Source organism: Sarcophilus harrisii, chromosome 2 (genome assembly GCF_902635505.1).
Source record: "Sarcophilus harrisii chromosome 2, mSarHar1.11, whole genome shotgun sequence".
Taxonomy (NCBI): domain Eukaryota; kingdom Metazoa; phylum Chordata; class Mammalia; order Dasyuromorphia; family Dasyuridae; genus Sarcophilus; species Sarcophilus harrisii.
Window position 1 is genome coordinate 194,640,245 of NC_045427.1, and position 20,867 is coordinate 194,661,111.

General features: G+C 35.5%; 1 pseudogene; it reads left to right on the forward strand.

Annotated features, from left to right (window-relative positions):
- The window catches only part of LOC100930477, an 89,122-nt pseudogene extending 69,211 nt beyond the window's left edge, over positions 1-19,911 (forward strand).
- Positions 19,912-20,867: the final 956 nt, after the last annotated feature.

The following is a 20,867-nucleotide window of genomic DNA, read 5'->3' on the forward strand; positions in this document are numbered from 1 at the left end:
CAGGGTTGGCATTCTAGAAATGGAATAATTTGAAGGTTTCCAGTAGACTGGCTAATATATCATAGGACAAAATAACTTATGGGCCAGTTGATCAAAGGGAGAGCAAGGAAAGGTTACTGCTCTAAAATACGTCTCTTTCCAAGGTAGGAAATGCAATTCAGAAGTTATCTATCATAGCTGTAGCTCACCAAAAAGAGCTAGGAGATAAGATCAACCTCATGACACAGCCTGAAATAAAGGACACTGGAACAACTACAATGTTTCACAATGGGTAAAACTGGAAGCCTAAATCTTTATAACTTCAAAACTGTTTGGGACATTTGGTTTCTTGAACTCTTGTCTGATATTTGACCACATTTGTTTTGCCTTCAAATCTGATTCTATAGCTATCTTACCTGGTGCTCCTGGATCTGGGGTCAGCAGAAGAGCAAGTTCCTTGTTTCAATTAGTGAAAGACATTTAGACAAATACTAAGACAATCGAAGTGATTGGATGCTAGGGTGGGAAGGAAAGATAAAAATACATCAAGTCTGTGAATGAAGACCGAGATATAGACAGTAGCCAAATCTTAAAATGGCGGGGAGGAAAGTGATGAGCAGAGGAGTACAGACCTAGAGAATTAGTTTTCAAAAACAAAGGTTTTTGAAGGAATGTGCTTTCAACTCAAATTTCAGCATCTATTTGTATTTGGGACCCATGACCGAACCTCCTGCTGCTCCTGTGACTGATAAATTATTTTTGCTGATATTCTTAAACCAGCTCTGACAGCTGCATTGCTGACCTGAGATTCCAGATGTTATCCATGTCCTATGACTCTAGCTCCTGTTTTGTGATTACTTTTTCTAGGATAATAAATGTTACTTTATTGCACAAACTACCTCTTGTTTCTGTCCTGAATCATAATTGGGTGGGGTGATGAGGACTTTGACCAAGTATACTAAGATTTAGAGTGCATTAAAATTTAAACATACATTCCTTTGAAAACAACTGAGTTTAGCACACAGTTAGCAAGACTAATTAATTAAAATAGGAAGTGACCAGACTAAGTACATTATTAATAATCTATCTGTGAACCACCATGTCTCCCACTAATTTGTCTTAATTATTTCTTGTATTATTTTTACCCCAAGAATTATAAATTTGATTTGAGAGTCCATTTTACCCTGCTTGTCCCAGGTGACAAAATCAGTAATAATAGCTCTGTTTCTGACCTTTCCCTTCCCTCATTTAGTCATTACTGTGATCATTTTTGACAGGCTTTTATCTATTGCCTCTCTTGGGGTGGAAGAACAGTAAAATTGTCTTGAAAATAGGTCAGCCAAAAAAGAATACAAAAGTCTACCATAGTTCAACCAAACCGGCCTTATTACAGTTCCTTGAGCTCCATGCCTTTGCCAAGGCTGTGCCTTCCTCACTTGTGTTTCTTAAAATCCCTCACTTCCTACAAAGCTCAGATCAAGCACTGCCTTCTACATGAAGCCTTTCCTGATTCCTCCCGGGGCTAATGCTTTCCTCCCCAAAGCTATTTTATATTTATTTTTATTACATTTGCTTATGTCCATGTTATTTTTTCTTGCTAGATTGTATGCTCCCTGAAGTCAGGGACTTTTGAAACACCTAGTGCCTATCAGATTGTCTGGAACATAGTAAGTACTTAATAATTACTTGTCAATTGATTGACAGATGGAAGGACCAGAATCAAAATAATATTATGAGCCGGCCTAACAACAATCCAGCCACGGGAAAGAGTGGCTAGCAAAAAGGGAGAATAAAATCAGAGCTAAGGCCCAAAGTAGAAACTCAGTAAAACTGGCAGCAAAGCCAATCAAAGGAAGAAACATGGAATTTCAAAAAAAAGTTGAAAGGACTTCAGAGTCCTAGTATATAACCCATGTATGAACAGGAACCTTTTCTACAATGTTCCCAATAAGTATTTATTAGATCTTTTCTTGAAGATATAAAATGAGGAGGACAACTAAGTGGAGCTAGATGACAACTAGCTAGGAGCTAGACACAGCACCAACGCTGAATCTCCTGGATTCAAATGTGACCTCAGATACTTATTTGGTATGTCACTTTGGGCAAGTCATTTAAGCCTGATTGCTTCCCTACCCCCTACCCCCACCAAAAAAAAAAAAAAAAAATGAAGTGAAAAACCCACTATTCAGAGCCCCAAATATGGCCCACTTTACTAATCCTTTGTCTACCTTCAAAAATCCCTAAAAGAAAAACTATTAGATGATAATGCAATTCAATTCAATTAAATTCAGGAAACATTCATGAAGCATCTATTGCATGCAAGAGATCATCCTCCTCAATTCCAAAAGACTCATGATGGAAAATACTATCCACATCTAGAGAAAGAACTGATGGAGTCTGAATGTAGATTGGAAGGTGCTATTTTCATTTTCATTTTTTGGTATTTTTTTCTTTTATTCTGTTTTTTTCTTATACAACATGACTAATATGGAAATATGTGTTATATAATTGCATATATATAACCTATGAAATTGCTTGTTGTCTTAGGAGGCAGATAAGGAAAAGAGGAGGAAAAAATTGAAACTCAAAATTCTATTTAAAGATTGAATGTGGGGGCAGGTAGGTGGTGCAATGGATAGAGCATAGCCCTGAAATGAGGAGGACCTGAGTTCAAATCTGATCCCAGACACTTAACACTTCCTAGCTGTGTGACCTTGGGCAAGTCGCATAACCCCAATTGCCTCAAACCCCCCCCCCAAAAAAAAAAATGAATGAATGTTAAAATTGTCTCTGCTGGAAAAAAATGAAATACTATTTAAAAGAAAGGGAAAAAAGAGGCTATCCTCCTGGGTTAGAGATAGAAAGGAGCATAATTATATTATACTAGAGAAGCAGTGGCACTTGTTACCTTAGTGAGAATAATGAAATATTCATATGTATTTTAATTCACACTATTCAAAGTTATGATTATGTAAAATATGCTCATTGTTATTAGCCCAATGGAAATAGGCAGAGTGAATTCAAATAATGTGATCACTTCAGAGGATTCCTTATTTTTACTGATTGGGACCTACATATTCAAGGTACAAGGCTATGGGAACAGTGAAGATTAAGACAAAAAAGGTGCAGGGAGGCAGGGAGGGAGGAAGGGAGAGGAGAAACTCTTAAAAGGTGGGAAGACTTGTTATAAAGGTGAAGGAGAAAGATGAGGCAGAACTGATTATATATGTTTGGGTTAACCAGATGTGTAGTGCATGACTGCCAGAAAACCAAACAGGAAACTATTGTCTTAATCCAGAAGAAATTAGGGAAAAGTATATGCTTGAACAATTTGGAACTATGCCGAAAGGACTATAAAATTGTCCTAAAGAGATTGTTAAAAAAAAAAAAAAAAATTGAAAAAGGACCCAAATATATAAAAATGTTTAGAATAACTCTTTTTTGTAGTGCCAAAAAAATTAGCAATTGAGGGGATGCCCATCAATTCGGCAATGACTGAACAAATTGTGGTATATGAAAGTAATGAAATACTATTGTTTTATAAGAAATGATAAACAATTGGACTTCAGAAAAATCTGGAAAGACTTACATGAACTGATACTAAGCGAAGTGAACAGAACTAGAAAAACATCATATACATAACAAGATTGTGTAATGATCAACTATAAACTCTATCAACTATGACTTAGCTCTTCTCAGCAACACAATGATCCAAGCAATTCCAAAAGACTCCTTTAAATAAAATGCTATCCACATCCAGAGAAAGAAATATGGAGTCTGAATACAGGTCAAAAACATACTATTTGCACTTTTTTTGTTGCTTTTTGTTTTTTCTTCTTGGTGATTTTTCCCTTTGCTGAACCAAAAAGAACCCTGTAAGTTTCTCATGAGAACCTGTACTTAGCTTCACACACTAGATTAAAGTGGCAAGCATGACCACAGAGTGACCTTACCTATTTCTGTGTTTCTGCTTACTTGGTCGTCACACCTGTGAGGTACTTCTACAGATAAGAGCAATTATTTCTCTCTGAAAATACTGATCCCGGAAGGTCCCCCTGAGCCCGTTCCCATCATTATATACAACCTAAGCCCATTCCTATCATTGTATGCATCTGGTTATTGCTTTAGACTGTGAAAAATGACAGCTGCCTGATGACCTAACTGCATTCTTTTTGCTTCTGTATCACCTGCTTGCATTGCTAGTTACAATCCTATATAAACACTGTGCCTCACTCACTCCAGACCAAATGCTTTGGATGATAGTCCCATCAGTCAGCTAGCTTATTAAATTCTCCACATTAAAAAATTAAAAAAAAAAGCATTCTCTGTCTTGCCTCAGTTTCTCTGGCATTATACTTTTTGTTCTGATTCTTCTTTGAAAACATGACTAATGTGGAAATATGTTTAATATGATTGCACATGTATAATCAATATCAGATTGCCATCTTGGGAAGGAAGGAAGAAAAATATGGATATCAAAATATTATAAAAGTAAATGCTGAAAACTAATAAATAAATTTTTAAAAAGGAAAAAGTATATTCCTAACAAAAGGGCATTTTGCATGAAGGTATACAGATAGAAAATAATAACACTGAGTTCAGGAAATATTTATCCAGTTTGATGAGAATGCAGAGTACATGAAGGGGAAGAATGTGAAATAAGGCTAAGAAGGGAAATTAGAGTCAGATTGTAGAGAGCCTTAAGGGCTAAGATAAGAAGGCTGGAGGGAACCCTGGAAAGGTTTTAAGTAGGGAATTCACAAGAACTATGTGTAAAGAAAATTATTTGATAGTTTTGTAAAGAATAAAGTGGGGGGAGGATTCTGGGAAGATGGTAGAGTAAGCTCGTAAATTTCAAGCTCTTCAGATCTTCTCCATAAATAGAACACATTTGTGCCTCAAAGCCAACACAGACTCATGAAAAATCAAGAAGATGTGGGGCAGAACAGGGTTCCTCCAGATACAACCCAAGAAGATCTGAAGAAAGACCTGGGGCTGGGGATTAACTGTCCAAAGAGCAAACAATTCTCCTCAGGCTAACTAGGTGTGGCTAGAGCCTCAGCAGGAACCACAGAGACTTTCACCTCCGGTACTGTTTTGTGAAGTTGGAGTTTGAGTTGGAGAAGACTGAGGAAACACCAGCTGATTGGGAATGCCAGGCCCAGCTGTGCTGTAAAACAAGAAAAGGAATTAGCAGAGTGTGAAACAGTGGGGCAGGGATGCTGTTGGCTATGGGCGCTTGAAGGAGGGTGGAGCTTTTGGTTTGGGGTTTCTGGTCAAAACGGAGAGCTGAAGGGAAGCTTTGAGACACCATCTCTCCACCCCTCTATTAAAGGTGCTCATGTAATGCCAAAAGAAACTGAGCAAGAGAGAGATTAGAGACCAATTCAATAGTTTATTAAATGGAGAGAAATACTGGCAGCAATGGATCCCAGGGCTAGACGAGACTATCATCTCAAAAAGTCTAGCCCCTAGTATCCGGACAGCAAGCCTTTTAAGGAATAACAAGAACAATGACATAATGGAAGGAGACCTAGGTGGGGATAACCTCATAGAAGGAGGTTACTGATATTCCAATGACATTAAAGAATGTCTATAAAACCTTTATCTCAACCATTAAGAGGGGACGGTCATAACCTAAGGCAGAATTATGAAATAGGACAAATGGAGGAACTCGTCACCCCATTAAAAGAGAACTTTGGCATTACACTTACACTAATATCTCTTATTTAAAAAAAAAAAAAAAAAAAAAAAGAACCACACCATTGAAACATATAATGGAATCAGGGAAGACTAGGGTTCATCTTTAGAGGAGGACACTTTAATAAAAAAAAAAAAAAAAAAAAAGCTTCTACCCCAAGGAGTAATGTGAAATGGCTCCCTGCTCAGAGAGAATTTATAGAACTCAAAAAAGAATTTAAAAATCAAATGAGAAACACTGAGCAGAAACTAAAAAGAAAAATAAAAACCATCCAAATAAAACAAGAAAACTATGAAAAAAAGTTAACCAACTAGAAAAGGAGATACAGAGTTTCAGAGTTTCAAAGATAAAAATAATTCTTTGAAGATTAGATTTGGGTAAGGGGAAGCCAATGAAGCTATGAGAGACCAAGAAATAACAAAACAGATTATAAAAAATGAGAAAATAAAACAGAATGTGAAACATAAGAAAAACAACAGATCTGGAAAACAGATCAGGAAGAGAAAATATAAGAATAATTGGATTGCCAAAAAGTTCTGACCAAAAAGAGAACCTTGACATAATAATGCAGGAAATAATCCAAGAAAATTGTCCTGGAATGATAGAACATGAGGGGAGAGTTGAAATAGGAAAAAAAAAAAAAAAAACTCTGCTGATCAGCCCTCACAGAGATCCTTTGTGGAAAACACACAGGAATATTACTACCAAAATTTGAGAATCCCCAAATCAGAGAGAAAATTTTGCAAGAAACAAGGAAAAAACAATTCACATATGCTGGAGCTACAATTAGAATTGTATAAGACTTATTAGCAGCTACAATAAAAGTCTGCAGGTTCTGAAATCATATCTACAATCAAAAGAGCTAAGTCTGTGGCCAAAAATATTATATCCAGCAAAATTATCTATGATTTTAAATGAAAAAAAATTGACATTCAATGAACTTGCAGATTTTCAGGACTTTTTCTCTCCCTTTCAATACCACATGTTCATTCACTAGCAAAATTCCATCAATTCTACTCTCACAGTATGTGTCACATTGGATTTGTCTCTCTACCTACAAAGCTGCCATCCTTGTTCAGATTCAACCACTTCTCCTAGCCTATAATCTAAGCCTTCCAACTATTCTCCCTGCTCCTAGCCTTTCATCTTTCTAATCCTATCCAAGTTATGTTCTTAATAGATTTGTAGAATGCTATGGAGGTAATAGTGATAGGATTTGGCAAATGATATGATATTAGGTAGAACAAAGAAAGAAAATTCAAAAATTATGCTAAGATTTCAAGCTTGATAGTCTTTAAGGATAGTAATATCAAGAATATAAGTAGAAATGTTAGGATCAAATTTAGGAGTGAAGGTAATGAATTAATTCTGGATGTATTGAATGTAAGGTGGACAATGGAATGAATCTGGCTCAGTCTCCGAGAGCTTTTAGTGCCTTGTCCTTCTGGTGGCTGGAGGCTGAAGTACAAACTCTTGGAATTCAGAGAGATTCAGAGGCCAGAGAAGGAGGCAGAAGCTCATGTTCTCGGAATCAAGACTACAGAAGGCCCTCAAGAAAGCTAACCCCGCTGCAGGAAAAGAGACAAGACTTTGAAAGAGACAAAAAAGGATTTAGACTTTAATCCCTGGCTGTACTTGTGGTGATTACCGAACTGAAAGGAAGGCTGCTTCCAGAGACCCCCCAAAGAAAAAGAAACAGAAAATAATACATTTTAGAGAGAATATTACAGAGGACCACAAGAGAGTAATGTTATGGAAACCCAAGAAGCAAAGAATATGTAGGATAATACAGGTGCTAGGTGGTGCACTAGATAGAGCTCTTGTTCTAGAAACAAGAAGGCAAATTCAAATCCAGCCTCCTAACACTTACTTAGCTGTGTGATGCTAGGCAAATTATTTAACCCTGTTTGCCTCAGCTTCTTCATCTGTAAAATGAGTTGGAGAAGAAATAGGAAACCAGTTCAGTATCTCTGCCAAAAAAAAAAACAAAACCCAAATAGGCTCACAAAGAATTGGACACAACTCAACATGAGGTTGATAGGAAAGGAAAATGCTGAAAAATGAGGACTAAGGTGAGTATGAGAACTAATCAAAGTTATTGGTAATCTTTTAGAGAATAATTTCAGCAGAGTGGTAGATCAGAAGCCAATTTACTAAGGGTTGAAAATAAATGATTACAAAGTAGAAACAGCAAGTAAAAATGGATCTTTCTAAGACTTTGGAAGCATAAGTGAGAAGAAATATAGGTTGACAATTTGAAAAGATATCATGGCAAAATAAAGGAGGATTTTTTTTTAAGACAGATAAAACCTAAATATATGGGTAGGTGGTAGAAAAGGAAGTAAGAAATAGGATGGGATTAAACATTAAACAGGAGAGGGAATGAATGATGAAAAAGTTCCCAAAGGAAACAGGAGGATTAATGCAAACTGTATCTAAGCATATCAATCATGATGGAGTCTTCTAGTCTCTCCTTGAAGATTACATACACCAAATCAACCCATCCACTTTTGAAGATGACATAATCCAAACCCTTTCCCCCAAAACTGCAAATTGCATATTACAATTAATTATACTCAGTTATCTGGGAAAGTCTATGATGGGCTTTTACATGAAAGCACAGGGCTAGTCTTACCCATCTGATGGACTACTACTGTTTAGGGAGTTGGCAGATAGGGGAGAAATGTAAATTCAACTCTTCTTGTTGAAGGATGAGATACTCTAATAGTGTTTGGGCGTCCCCAGGTCAGTGTCACAGGTTTTGCAAAGGATTTTGCAGTCCTATTTTCCAAGAGAGAATTGTCAAAAATAGGTTTATTTTCACTGAGAAGTTCTTTCTCTCAGAGGGCCCCTCCTAATTAGGAAGATAGCAAAGATTGGGGTACAGAGTTTTGATTTTATTTAGCTTTCTATAGCTTGGAATTAGGGAGCTATTTGAGGGACTAATCTTCAAATCAATAAAGGGTAGTGATTGTTTCCCAGGCCAGGCTAATTTCCAGATCAGTTGAAGATGGGAGTTTCCGGTGGGAAGGTGGAGATCATTTTAGGAATTTTCCAAGTCCAGATGGCCCACTCTCCACAAAAATCAGGGGGACACAGAATTCTATTATATCATTCTGACTCCAGAATGTGTAATCTTTCCTTTGTACCATATTACTGCATGGACAGAGGGAATTTCCTACATGGTGAAATAACAGCACTGGAATCCTCTCTTGATCAACTGTTCCAAGTCTTCTCCAAAGAAAAAGGAAAAGGAGGAAGAGAAGAATGAGGAAGAAGAAGAGTAGGATGATGGGGAGGAGGGTAGTTATGCTCTAAAAACTAAGAAAAATTAAAAACCTGTCTTCTCGTTCTTCTGATTAGGATGTAATTATGTTAGGGTCAGTGATGGATAGAAGCATATAAAGTACAGGAACACAATTGTCTAGCCCTAGAGACTTAAACTACTTTTTTTTTTTTTTTTTTGGCAATGCAATTGGAGTTAAGTGATTTGCCCAGGATCACACAGCTAACAAGTGTTAAGTATCTGAGTATTACATTTGAACTCAGGTCCTCCTGACTTCAGGGATGGTGCTTTATGCACTACAGGATAGGAACTCTTACCAGGAACTCACCTATTTTGGACTTCAGTTCCCTCTTAACCACACTTGTTCTACTTTTCCCATTCTGAAAATCATTCTCCCAGATAGGAAAAGACAGAAGCAAAAAAGGAATTAAGTAACTCTGCTACATCTCTCTGATCTGTAAACATTACACCATTTGCCCCCAAGCGCTTGGCTTATCCTTTCTTTGTTCTGAATATAGTTTAAAAAGCTCTTTTTATTGTCATTACCTTTTTCTGCCAGTTTCAACTCATTCTAGGCTTTAGCTTCAGGATACTCTTATTACTGATCGGTATCTCTCTTTTGTAATCTTTGATCATATGCCCCACCTTCCATGTATGTAGAGATTTAATTTCTAGCCAGAGTTCCCCATGGAATTACATTTGTTTCTCTAGCTTACTCCACCATTTTCTTCATCCATTACCCTGCTTTCTCTTTTAAAATCAGAATCAGAAGACTTTAATTTATCATATCTCTGAATTTTTATTAATTCTAATTTCTTACTTTTAAGAGTATAACTAGCCTCCTTCTTTTTCTCCTCTTCTTTCTCCTTCTCTTTCTTCTCCTCCTCCTCCTCTTCCTGCTCCTTCTTTGGAGAAGACTTGTAATAGTCGATCAAGAGAAGATTTCAGTGCTCTTATTTCACAATATAGGAAACTTCCTCTGTCCATGAGGTAATATGGTTCAAAAGAAAGACTACAGATTGTGGAATCAGAAGAGTAGAATTCAAGTTCCATTTCTGAACCATATTACCTTGCATGACCTACAGCAAGTCCCAAAGTCTCAGTTTCTTCAAGTAAAAGATGAAGGGATTAGTATAGATGGTTTCTGAGGTCCCTTCTAGCTCTCTAGGTTCTTCACCTGTAAAATGGGAATAATAATAGAATTGACCACACAGTATTTCTCTGTGGATCAAATAACATATATATGATAACCATAAAGTACTTTATAAATGCTAATTATTTTTATTATCAACAAACATTTTGGGTTAAGTGCTGGGAGATACAAAGACATAAAAAATAGTTTCTAACCATAATACACACATACATACACAACACACACGTACACATGTACATGTGCAGACATGCACATATGTCTATATATATACCTATATATACACATACATATAGAGAAAGAGACACAATGACAAAAAAGACAGAGACAGAGAAAAAAAAGACAGAAACATAGAAAGGAGAGAAGATAGATTGAGAGACAGAGACAAAGAAATAGTGACAAAAAGAGAGAAAGATACAGAGAAAAACCAAGAAATAGAGATATCAATAAAGATGAACAGAAAGAAAATATATGTACAAAATTAAAATCTCATACAGTTCCAAACCTGCTCTATGAGACAGCATTAGAGTTGCCCCAGAGTACTGAATATTTAGTCAGTTTTCACACCAGAATGTCAAGGAAATAACTTCCACACCAAAGCCAGCTGTCTAAACATTGTACCTCTCACAGCCTTCTCTTCCTTCCCTCTTGCAAATTCAAGGATGACCTAGTAATTTTTTTTTGAAGGCTTATAAAATTTAGACTTAGAAGAAACTTCAGAGATGACATAATCCAAAATCCTTATTTTATAAGCAAGGGAACTGAAATTCATCTTGGTGGGGGAGGGCAGGTTGTAGAGTAACATCCAAATTCACACAGGTAGTAAGTAGCTCAACTGAGTTTCTAGCCTGTGTCTTATTGACTTCAGTATTTTGGACAAACTCCTCTTCATTAAACTTAATCCATCCTATGACTCCACAGGAGCAGTTTTTCCTTAGTGTTCCTATTACTCCAAAGAAATTCAATTCAATTTGATGGAAGAAAAAATATTAACCAAAAGTAACTAACTTTGATCAAAAAGGAATTTCTTTTTTTTTTTAAACAGAAAAATCTTGTCTTTTATTTTGGGAAAAATAAACAAAAAAGACCAAGTATTAAAATCCATTTCTTAGAACTAACACTGACCATACTAGATAATAGAAGAACACTGAATTTGGAGTTTTAGAATCCTTGCCCTCTTCTTTGTTTTTCTTTTGAAAATTTATTTTTTTTTTAACTTTTTTATTTAATTTTTTATTTTTCCCCTAATTACATTTAAAACAATTTTTTAAACATTTGTTTTTAAAACTCTGAGTTCCAGATTCTCTCCCTTCCTCCTCACCCCTTCCCCATCATTAAGAAGACACATGTGAAGTTATGCAAAACATTTCTATAAAAGTCATGTTGTAGAAGAAATCATAGATCTCAACATCATTCCCGTCTCTTCTCCTCCCCCCCCCAAAAAAATACCTCTCAAGAAAAATAAAAAAAAGAGTATGCTTCAATCTGTATTCAGACACAATCAGTTCTTTCTTTGGATATGGATAGCATTTTTTATCATAAGCCCTTCAAAATAGTCTTGGATCATTGTGTATTGCAGAGAATAGCAAAGTCATTCACAGTTGATCATCCCAGAACATTGCTATTACTTTATATACAATACAATTCTCTTGAATTCATGGGGGATTTTCCAGGTTTTTCTGAGAGCATCCTGCTCATTATTTCCCAACAAACAATAATGAATGGGATAAATTGAGTGAAGACCTTTCATGTGAATGTGGCCTTGAACTATGCCCTAATTGTGACTTGAGACTTTGCCATAACAAGTTGAGCTATAGCTAAAAAGCTGCAAATATTGGATTGTCTTGGATGAATGGTTTCCTCCTGTTCCCCACACCTCTTAATTAGTATTTAAGTACTTGATGAGTAAAGAATTTTTTATTTACTAGTATTTTTTTGTTTCTGGGATAGATTTCTGTGTTTAGAGTATAAGCCTAAGCCTAAATTCCCCCAGATACTGGGAGAAAAGTTCAGAAGTGGGTGCTGAGGAGGTGGAGTACTTCTGCTTTCAGGATCTATATACCCTTGTGGTTTGCAATTTGTGCTTTGTTCTCCTCTACTGATACCCTGTGTGTTGGAAGTTGCCCTTTCTCACAAAATCATAATAAATCCTTTTTTTTTTTTTTAACTTTTTACCTTGAGAGTCTCTGATTTTAATTTGGATCACTGTCCCACACAAATAATATTCCATCACAATCACATTCTAGAGTTTATGCAGCCATTCCTCATTTAATGGGCATCCCCTTGATTTTTAATTTTTTGCCAAGAAGAGAGCTGCTATATATTCATACATATAAGTCCTTTTACTTAAAAAAAAAAAAACTCTTTTGTAATTGTAATACAATTTGTAAAATTGTAATTTTGTAATACCTAGCAGTGGTATTGTTAGCCCTTTGGGCATATTTCATATCTTTTGATCATTTATCAATTGGGGAAAGGATCTTTTTTTTTTCAATAAATTTGACTCAATTCCCTATACATTAGAGAAGTAAGGCCTACAAGAAGGGATTTCAAGAGACATCTAAAACTATGGCTTCAGATAGATGCAGATCTAAGCCATACAAAATAGATTCCTGAGAATGTTCACAGCTTCCTTTTATAACTCATTCCAGTGTTTTAATAGTCACATATCCAAGAAATTCCTCCTCTTGGTCAACCAAAATCTCTCCTACAAGGTATATATTTCTAATATTAGAACTGTCAAGAAAAATTTTTTTAGCTTGTGGAATTTTCTAAGAAAATTAGCAAATTAGAGAGTTTCAAGATCACTAATAAGAGTTAGTTTACTTAAAGAATCCTAGAGAATCAATTAACAATTAATGAAATAATGATTTCAGCAAAGGAGCAGGATATAAAATAAATACACATAAATCATCAGTATTTCTGTATATTACCAACAAAACCCAGCAAGAATAAACAGAATGGTAATTGCATTTTAAATAACTTACAGAATACATAAAATACTTAGGAATGGACCCTCCTATATATACACACAAAGGAAGTATATGAATACTACTATACAATACTCTTAATAAAAATAAACACAGATCTAAAGAATTGGAGGAATATTCATTGCTTTTGAGTAAACAAGTTAATGTTGGTTGGTTGGTTGTCGTCTTTTGTTCTTGAAGAAGATCGAACCATAAGAGTCAAGTTATAATGTTTCTGACTGTGGCAGACTAATATGAGCTCAGAATGTTTAACCTCAAGTCAGGCACAAACAGCCCAAGTGAACATTTGGGGTGTATTCTCTAAATTTACATAGTCCACATTTCTTTTGAGCTATTTCAATTCTATTTGGTTCAAAGAGCACAGCACCTTCTCTGATGAGGGCACACCATGCTGGTGGTCCCATCCCAGCATCTCCCATGTCATGCAATCAATTCCAAAGTTCTCAAGAGAGACTTTAAGAGTGCCCTAATATTGTTTCTTCTGACCACCAGGTGAGTACTTGCCCTGAGTTCTCCATAAAATAGTCTTTTGAGCAAACATACGTTTGGCATTCAAACTACCTGGACAGCCCTTAGAGGATGTACTTTCTGCAGTAGAATTTGAATGCTCGGCAGTTTAGTTCAAGAAAGGACCTCATTGTCTGGTATCTTATCCTACCAGGTGATCTTCAGAATCTTCCTAAGATAATTTAAATGGAAGCAATTTATTTTCCTGTCATGGCACTTAATATACTGTCCATCATACAACAAGGTGAGCGCATTGGTTCTGCATACCTTCAGTTTGGTGGTCAGTCTAAAATCTTCTCTTCCCACACTTTCTTTCCAAGATTCCTAAACACTGAACCAGCTCTGACAATGCACATGTCAACCTCAAAATCAGTGTGTTTATCCCTGGAAATTATATTGCCAAAGTAAGTGACATATCCAGATTATTCAAAATTCCATTTGTGATAACTGATGGTTTCATGTATGGATAGTATGGTGCTGGCTGACGAAGTACCTGTGTTTTCCTTGTTTTAATTGTTTTAATGAGCACAAACTGCAGAGAATTTACCTTTACATTGTTGCATCTCAGCTTCAGAGGCTGCACTGAATGTACAATCATTTGGAAACAAAAAACCATGGGCCAACATTCCCTCCACTTTAGTTTTGGTTTGTAGTCATCTCAAGTTGAAGAATTTATTATCAGTACAGTAACTGATCTTGATGTCATGTTTGTTCTCATTGAAGACATTTGATAACATCTTAAAATATCATGCTAAAAGCATAGTAGGAAGCACAAACTTATTTCACTCTGCGGTGACTGGAAAGTGTAAGAACATCTTCCATTATTTAGACCCCAGGCAAGCATGCCATCATGAAATTGATATACAATATTGATGAACTTCTCCAGGCAACCAAATTTTGATGAGACTTTCTGTTAAGTCTTCATGAATAACAGTATCAAAGGCTTTGATCACTCTACAAACATGGCATACACACCTGTGTTCTGCTCCAGGTAGCTGCCAGGCAACAAACACCATATTGATCATTCCTCAACCGTTTCTGAATCCACACTGGCTCTCAGGTGGATAAATAACCTCCTTTTGCCATATAACTCAAAAAATTCCAATGAGTTTTTGTATGAGCAATGGATCCCCAACATTGTAAATATCAGCTAGAACAGAATCAGCACTAGGTGCTTTATCACAGGAAAGGAGCCTAATGGCAGTCAAAAACTCTTCTTCAACTGGAAATTTGTCTGGAGAGGGACTAACTTTAGTCTGAGATAAATAATCAGTAGCTTCAGCATTGATTGATGATAGTCTGTTGAGAATATTATGGAAGCAGTCAGCCTATCTCGACAGGATCATGTTCTTATCACTAATCAATGTAGTTCCATCAGCACTGTATAACTGAGATTTGGCCCATAAATAGCCTTGAAATCATCTTAAAAATACTTTAAATTGTCACTATCAACATAAAATTGAATTTCAGTGCTTCTTACTGGGTCAAGACTCCTACGATTCTCTAAGCTTCACTTGTACTTTACTTTTGACACAAAACAGACAAAAAACACAATCAAAGATGTGCTGCCTTCTTAGAGATGGTAAATCCTTTGGAGTTCTCATTTTTTCATTTAGTAGCTTCTGAATTTCCCCATCATTTTTTCCAACTAGTATTGATATTTGCAAGTGTTCTGACTCAGATGAGCAAAAACAATGCTGTACACCAAATCTCTGAAAGATCACCACTCTTCTGCTCCACTGTTACCAATTCTGTGTTGGCTCAACTTTCCTTTCAAATTAGCAACAAACTGTTCTGGCTCAGAGAAGCTTTCTAATCTGTTGACATTAAGTCTTCTGTCAGTCATTTTGCCTTGAGGCTACTGATTTTATTGAATGCAAATATTTATCTTGGAGAGCCTAAGTGATCAGTTCAGTATTCTGCACCACACATTGTCTTTGTCACTTTTACTTTCTGTCTGTCTCTTCTCCTTAAAATTACCTAGTCTATTAAATGCCAGTGTTTGCCACAAAGGTGCATCCGCAAAATTACATTATGTAAATGGAAAACAGTGTTGATGAGGAGAAGGTTATGAGATACACAAGACTTCAATAATAAGAGATCATTGCTTAGCTGGACTTCATTTCTCCCAACAACTCTCTGCCATGTCTGTTAGTCTGAGTGTACTTTGGAATTAAAGTCTTGCTTATAATTTTAAGCTTGCCCTCTCTTGAAACATTGATAAAGGTTTCCAGATCTTTATACAATTTTTCTTTCACCTGATCAAGGTTGGGAGCATAGACATTGATAGTAGTGGTGTGGCATTTTTTTTTAGGAGGCAATCACATTATCATGAGCCTGTTAATCAGCCCTTTCATTTAGCATGTAAACTTATTGATTAACTTTGTTTTGATTGCAAAACCTACATCAGCTTCATGGTGTTCCTCTTCACTGTGGCCATTCCAGGAAAAAAAATCGTGTCCAGCTCCAATTTCAGTAAGCTGGCCTTCATTTGCTAGTTTTATTTCACTCAGGATTGCTATTTGGATGTTCTCTCACAACAAGGGCTGTTCATCTTTCAGATCTACTGAAATTGTCTATAAGTATGCACACATTCCATGTACTGATAGTAAATGGAATCATCTTTGCAGAAGTTTTTGTATATTTTTTTGTGTGTGTTTTGGCCACAAGAAGGAGTCCCACTTGCCACAGTAATCACACCAGGGCTGGACAAGCAGACGCTTTTTAAGGCATGTTCTCCAGTTCCTTCCTCACCCCAAGAGGTGAGCAGTGAAGTCCTTAAAAGGATACTCAAATACTCAGGGGGCTGCTGAATCCCACTACTACTTCCAATGAGATGATCCAATGGCCTGGGCTGCCAATGTGCAGAATTGTGATATAACTCCAAATGTATCTGCATGTGCTACTTCATCACTTGCCACAGAATTTTGAAACAGGTTAAAAAAATATTTTTTGATTCATGCATAAATTGGATTTAAGTGAGGCAGAGTTATATTAAGTCTGTAGCCTCACTTTCTCTTCTAGAGTCTCACAGTCCAACAAGACAGAATCAAAATGAGTGATGATGGATGACCTTGATGTCCTTGATGTCTAACCAAGCTCTAAGGACCCCACTATGCCTGCTTCAGCTGACTTACTATTGGACAAATTGTTCTCATTCGCCCATTCCACTGGGAGAAATCTTCACATGTTTGGGGTAGACACTGATGGGTTTGAGACCCTTCAGTTACTCTCAACCCAGTTTAGCCCATCTGCCAAAACGATTTACTGAGTTGTGGCCACTGCACATGCTACAACTTCTTGGAGCCATAGGTGAGAGTTAGCGGGTTCAGGTAAACACCAAAGGTGGATAGCAGCTCTGGAAAAGGCTTGGCAGCTCTGATGCCAGAGGTATTAATGTCTTCCGTGAACACACCCTATATCCCTAGCAAGTCAATGTAATAAAAATGACAATACTACCTAAATTAATTACTTTATTTAGTAACATAACACTTAAACTATAAAAAATGATTTTATAGATTCAGGAAAAAAATAATAACTAAAGTCAAGAGTTTCAAAGGAAATAGTGAAAAAATATTGGGGAAAAACATATCAAGCTATACTACAATAGCAGTAGTCTTCAAAACAATTTGGTATTGGTTAAAAATTAGAAAGGTCAATTAGTGGTATGTAATGGGTGAATAAATTATGGAATAAAGTAAACATAGTAGCATATTACCCTAAACATTAGAGCATGTACTCACTGTTTGGCACAAAACTGCTTGGTGAAAAAAATGGAAAGTGGTTTGGCAGAAATTAGCTAAGTTCCAAATAGAAACCTGACATGGATATAAAATGTCACATTACAAGCAAATTAGAAGAGCGAGAAAGAAATTGCCTTTCAGATTAATGGGGAAAGAGTCCATGACCAACAAAAGATGGAGAAAATCATAGAAGATAAAATGGAAAATTTTGATTACATAAAATTTTTAAAGGTTTTGTGCAAAGGCAATGCAGTCAAAATTAGAAACAGTCTAACTAAAGAAAAAATATTTGTAACAAGTTTCTCTGATAAAAGTCTTATTTCCAAGATGTATCAGGAACAGAGTTAAGTTGGTAAGAATAAGAACTACTCCACAAGTGACGAATGTTCAAAGAATATGACCAGATAATTTTCATAATGTAAATCATTTTTAATGATTTAATGAAGTGTAAATTAAAGCATCCCTGGAGTTCTATTTTACATTCAGCAGATTGACAAAGATGATAAAGGAGGAAAATGACAAATTTTGGAGGGGCTATGGGGAAACAAACATATTAATGTATTAAGGTGGAGCTACAAGTCGGTCAGGGGAAGCTATGCCCAAAACAACACAAAATTGTGCATGCTTAACTGCCAAAGAGATCAAAGAAAAAGAGGAATGGCCCATTTGTACAAAACTGTTCAGAGCAACTCCTTTTGTAGTAGAAAAGAACCGGTAGAAGATAACCCTCTATTGGGGAATGTATGATTTGGTTTAGAGTGAAGTGAGTAAATCCAGAAGAATAATTATATGATAAGAACACTCAATAAATGAATAACTTTGAAAGATATCAATGGTCAGGCAATTCTAAAGGACCTCTGAGAATGAATGCTACATGCCTACTGAGAGACAAGTGATACTTTTAGGAAGCATGAAACACATATTTTTGAACATAGCCCTTAATGGGAATTTGTGTTTTTAACTATGTATAAAAAGAAAAAAAGAAACAAAAGAAATAAGTGCTCATGAAGTAGAAATAAATAAAATTTAATTTTTAAAAATTAAGTATAGGTGCTATTTCTAAAAATAAAAGTATATTTGTAGATTATGAAAGGCTAAGGTCCTGGTAGTATAATGCAGATTTTTAGAGATATAAGGATTTTTCTTTTTATGAAACCATCCTTTGCAGAAGTTGTATAAGGTGTTATGAAAAAAACACTAGCTTTAGAGTCATACTAGCTGCATGATCATAGGTAAACTATTTAACCTCTCTGAGCCTCAATTTCACTAACTATAAAATCAGGATAATAATACTATACTTGTTTCAAGGTTATTGTAAAGTTTTTTCAAACCTTAAACAACTGTAGAAATATAATTGATTAGGTGTTGCCTTTGTTTACTCCAAGTTCTTTTAAAAGTTGTCAAAGGTTTTTACATAAATAAAAACAATGTAACTAAAATTAGGAAGGAAGAAGGAAAGTGGGAGGAAAATCTTTGCTGCAAATTTCTTTGATAAAGATCTAAGACATATAGGAAACTGACTAAAATTGATAAAACTATGAGCCATTCTCAAACTGATAAATGGTCAAAGGATATAAACAGGCAGTTTATTTTGGAAGAAATCCGACCTATCAATAGCCATAAGAAAAAAAATTAAAATCATTAATAGAGAAATACCCATCTGATTGGCTAAGTTTACAAAAAAGAAAATAACAATTGCTATAGGAAAATAGATACTTTAATGTGTTGTTTGTAAAGTCATAAACTGATCTAACCATTTGGAAGTCTGACCAAAAAAACTATTAAACTTTATATACCCTTTGACCTAGCAATACCTAGTTACTAGGTCTATACTCCAAACAAATCAAATCAAGAGAAAAAAAAAATATATATATATATATGATAAAAAAAGAAAAGAAAAAGAAAAAGGAAGATGCAGTTAAAAAGGTGATTTAAAAAAAAAAAAAAAAAGCCTTGAAAGCATTAATTTTGGCTGAGGGATTGGTAAATACTCCAGGTCTGCTATGTATTCCTGGAGAGCCATGTAGAAAGGAAATATGCTACGCCAAAAATTTGATTGAAAAAAGAGAGAGGGGGTGCCTGCTATTATATCAAAACCAGTTGGTGGTGATAAGAATGGAGAAATCCATGTGGTAAAGATTTGTAAAATGCCTAAGTATTATCCTTCTAAGGATATGTTTAGAAAGCTGCTAAGTCATGGCAAAAAGTCCTTCAGGCAGCATGTGAGAAGACTTTGATTTAGCATCATCTAGAACACAGTCCTGATCATGCTCACTGGCCACCACAGGGGCAAGCGGGTGGTTTTCCTGAAACAGCTGGCTAATGACTTGCTACTCCAACTGGACTTCTATCAACTGTGTTCCTCTGTGAAGGACCTATCAGAAATTTGTCATTGCCATTTCTACCATGGTTAACCTTAAATTCCAAATTATCCAAATTAAATTCCAAATCATCTTACTGATGTCTACTTCAAGAAAAAGAAACTCCGGGAACTTTGACAGCAAGAAGGAGAGAATTTTGACACATAAAAAGAGAAATACAAGATTACAGAGTAGCACAAAGCTGATCAGAAAGCAGTAGACTTTCAGATCCTGCCCCAAATCAATAAAATTCCTCAGTTTTGTGGCTACTGCAGTCTAAATTTTCTCTCTCCAATGGAGTTTATCATCACAAATTGGTGTTTTAAATGCCTTGCAGAGAATGCTTATTAAAATATTTGAAATAACAAAAAAAAAAATAGGTGCTACTAAAATGCAAAATTATTTGCATTTTAACTTCTTGTTTTATGTAGTCTTCCTAATAAGATGGTAAACTCAATAATTTTTTAAAATAATGTTATTTTCCCCCTAATTACTTGTAAAAACAATTTTAAACATTTGTTTTAAAAATTTTGAGTTCCAAATTCTCTCTCTCCCTTCTTCTTTCCTTTTCCCAGACTCAATGAAATGGTAAACAATTTGATATAAGCTATACATGTATAATCATACAAAATATATTTCCATATTAGTAATGTTGGGAAAGAAAATACAGACAGAGAGAGAGAAAGAGAGAAAAAAAAACACAGAAAAATAAAGTGAAAAATAGTATGCTTCCATCTGCATTTAAACTCCTTCAGTTCCTTTTCTGGAGGTGGGCAGCATTTTTCATCATGATTTCTCTGGAATTGTCTTGGATCATTGTATTGCTGAGAGTAGCTAAATCATTCCCATAAATTCAATCATTTCTGAAAGAATTCTTATTTTAAATTTTGGTGCCCATTAAACTTTGGAAATGGAATGTCGAATTGAAAGAATCACAAGTAGACATTTTAGCTGAAACATACAATATATGAAGGGGAGTACTACAAAAGAAGCCAGAAAAACTAGGACTTTGACAGATTGTGAAGGGCTTTAAATATAATGCTGAAGAATTGATAGTGTATTCTAGAGGAAAAGGAAAGCCACTGAAAATTCTTGAGAAGAGGGAGTCTCTCACAAGACCTGATCTTTAAGAACATCATTTTTTGCAGATT